This window comes from Stegastes partitus, unplaced genomic scaffold (genome assembly GCF_000690725.1).
Source record: "Stegastes partitus isolate 25-593 unplaced genomic scaffold, Stegastes_partitus-1.0.2 Scaffold3996, whole genome shotgun sequence".
Classification (NCBI taxonomy): domain Eukaryota; kingdom Metazoa; phylum Chordata; class Actinopteri; family Pomacentridae; genus Stegastes; species Stegastes partitus.
This window is the reverse complement of record NW_007581727.1, coordinates 1-3,381: the sequence shown is the minus strand read 5'-3', so window position 1 is coordinate 3,381 and position 3,381 is coordinate 1. Positions and strand designations below refer to the sequence as shown.

Here is a 3,381-nt window from a genome sequence, read left to right as displayed (position 1 = left end):
GCAAAGACACAGAGCGGGAAAGAAACAAAACAAAAAATCTGCACTAAACAGAGCTGGAGGTGGAGGCCCTGACAAGACGTCAGCTGACTCTGGCAGTTCCCTGAGCATGACATTGGTTTGGCGACCCTCTCAGACATAGGAAGAGAAGAGGCATCGGTGAACCTCTGAGATGCAGGGACAGATGAGGAATACAGATGAGGAATCTGCCAGGGAGCAGCACTGGTTGACCAGGACCTCCCCGGCACTCTGCAGCAGATCCTCCACAGCCCGAAGGATGATGATGACAAGACTCAGTATCAGACCCAAATGCAGGACTTGAGAGTGGAAACCAACAAAAGAGTTTATTCACAAAAATATGCAAAACGCAACACAAAAATTCAGTTGAGCAAGAAAACCTCACTGTAGGTCGCTAAACAAAAAAGTCACAGCAAATCTAGAGATAGTAATGAGCAACAAAAAATCACAGCAAAGCTGGAGAACAAAGTATCAAAATAAAGAAAGAAGATTTTAAGATCACTTAGCTTGGAACTATAAAAGACAGCACAGGGACGATACATGAACATGGCACAGGACAAAGGGAGACTCAAACATTAAATGCACATGTGAGGCAATGGGAAACAGGTGGACACAATTAGGGCAGAGCTAACAATAAAGACAACAGGAAGTCGAGCTGACAAACATAAAAACAAGACAACAAAAATAAAGGTGTCCAACAGAAACAGGAAGATGACAGAAACAAAAGTCTAGCTTGACCCCAGAGTGAACCATGACAGATGAGGCCTAGGTGACTTCAGCAAGAGACATTCTTCCTTCTGCTAAAGCTTTTAGGTGGAGGTCTCTTCAGTGACTCTTGAGGGGCAGGATCTAGCAGTAAACTGACTGGTGTAGTGCAGACTTGCTGGAAAATAGACTGGAACCTTGCAATTTTGAGGCTTGCTGATTCTGAAGCTGGCTGTAGGTTATTATGCTGGTGAGGATTCAAGGTCTTTGTTGGTCACAAACAGTTATACATGGTATAATGCATAGTGAAATGCGTTGACTCAGTGACGCTGAAGCTAGGGATAACAAGGGATTTGCAATAGAAGGGCTGTCCGGTCCAAGAGCTTTGTCTTGCTGGAAGGACGACAGCGAGCTGGATTAGATGGAGATGGGGGGTGACTGAGAGCCTCAACCATGTCAGAGACTTTTTTTCTGATAAAGTTATGGCTGTATGACTTTACAGCAGGTTCAACAAAAAGGACACTCCATGGCAGCACCAGAGGTGGTATCTTGGGGGAAGCTGGCAGGTTGAAAGCTAATCAGGCCTTCTCCACCTGTGTTGTTAGTTGGGATCTAGCAGACCAAAATCTGGCTAACTTTGGAGCTGGTAGGGAATTAACAGGCTGGTGGTTGGTTGGCTATGAAGGTGGCGTTGGGCAAGACGACTGGAAAGTCGGTGTTAATGAAGTCTGTGACAGAGTCTGAATTTACTGCCTACTATCAAGTAGAACATGGAATGCACATGTTCTTGTTTGTGGTGTCCGACAACAAACAAGAACATTGTGTTCTACTGCTTCTCATTGTGTTCTACTGTAAATACTACACTGTTGCCTCACACTTTGAAGGTCCTGGTTTAAATCTCAGCTCAAGTCTTTCTGGGCTAAGTTTGCATGTTCTATCAGGGCCTAATTTATCATGTGTTGTCTGAAGTCATTAAACAAGATTTCAGGTCAGTCTCTCATTGTTAAACTGAGCAGAAAAAATATCTACATCAGTGTAAAGGAACGTAACAACACAGAACTTTTAAGAAACAATAGGTACATTAAGATTTATTCATATCATTTTCTATAAAGTTTTAGTTTTGATTTCATTATAGGTTTAATATTTGACATGATATTATATCATTACAATACATATTGTTGAGCCATAATGTAAATGCGGTCTGTAATTCAGTGTAGCTCCAACTTTAAATTAAGGTTGATCAATATTTTCGGCTGCCCTGTGGTCTGTGGTTAGCAGCTTCACAGCGAAAAGATCCCTGGTTCGAGTCCCGAGTAGGATGCCTGCATCAAGTTTGCATGTTCTCCCCGTGGATTCTCACCGGGTTCTCCAGCTTCCTCCCACACAGTCCAAGAAGATGTTGCGGTTAATTGGTGATTCTAAACTGTTCGTAGGTGTGAATGTCAGTGTGCTTGGTTGTCTCCATATGATGCCCTGTGATAGACTGGTGACCTGTCCAAGGTGTCTCCTGCCTTCACCCTCAATCAGCAGGAATAGACTCTAGCCCCTGTTGACCCTAGTGAGGAATAAGTGGTGTATAGATAATGGATGGATGATATATTTGCCTATTAAGAAGAAAGCAACACTTCTACAGAGCCATCGTTTCCTTTTATTTCATTGCCTTGACATGGCTGTGAGATATAGATGTGAGTCATGAAGAAATACACACATATACATAAACTGTACATAAAGATATTTAGGAAAATATTCTCACAATGTACACCTTAGACAAAAGTTCCTCATAGTTATAGGATCTGTTGTACTTCTGTCTACTGCAACATCTAAACTGATTCAACTATGTTGCATCATGAATCTTTTTCTTTGCATGTAAATAAAATGTCAAACAGATATGTAAAACTGTTTTTATTCAAAAGATTAAAAAGTACTTTTTCTACAGTGTGCAGACAAAATCATAGTAAAGCTAACCCAGTGTCAAGATGTTACTCCAAGAGTCTTGACATCAGTGTAGATGCTCTCCTCCTTTGTAGGTTTTGTCTCCCTTGTCTGTGTTTTAGTAGCTTTTTTTACTGATGAAAGTTGCAACAGAATAAACCAAAGAGTCCTCATCTGTCTGAGGAAACAGAGAAAATGTTGATGCTGCAGATGTTACATTAAAACATTTTGATAACTAGCGTCCATATTTTTTCTTTATAAATACCTGCAGATTCTCCTGAATCCCACTGGCTGCTGCATTTGTTTGCTGAGCAACAGCAGCTGTATTGTGACATAAAAACACAATATAAATGTGAATCCAGTTTTGCCATCCACTGTTTGACACATTGATGTATGAGTGACTTTGCTTACCGTTACAATACACGCATGATTCTTGCTCGAATTTCTTGTTTGAAAAAATGACAAAAGCAATCACAAGCAGACTTAAAGCCAAGGCAGCACACAACAGATAGAGAACTGTATTGTCCTTCTTTGAATCCCACGTATCAGCTGACATGAAGAGAAAAGGAGCAAATAATCAAAGTTAACAATTATCATAAGTTTAAAAAAGAATAATGTACTATTTTATTGTTTGATAATGCTTTACAAAATCTTGGATGAAACACTTGATCCTAATTAAATACACTGATATGCTTATCTCCCCACTCCATAGAAATATTATGCAGACAC

The 3,381-nt window shown here is 40.5% G+C and overlaps 1 long non-coding RNA gene across 2 annotated transcripts; it reads right to left on the bottom strand.

Moving 5' to 3' along the window:
- Positions 1-2,348: 2,348 nt before the first annotated feature.
- On the bottom strand, positions 2,349-3,371 carry LOC103376359 (uncharacterized). Of its 2 annotated transcripts, XR_521306.1 has the most exons (3): positions 3,064-3,371; positions 2,918-2,973; positions 2,349-2,830 (listed from the first exon to the last, which is right to left on the bottom strand). It is a non-coding gene; the product is annotated as an uncharacterized LOC103376359 (long non-coding RNA). The 2 variants fall into 2 exon arrangements; XR_521305.1 differs by having other exon boundaries at positions 2,918-3,371.
- Positions 3,372-3,381: the final 10 nt, after the last annotated feature.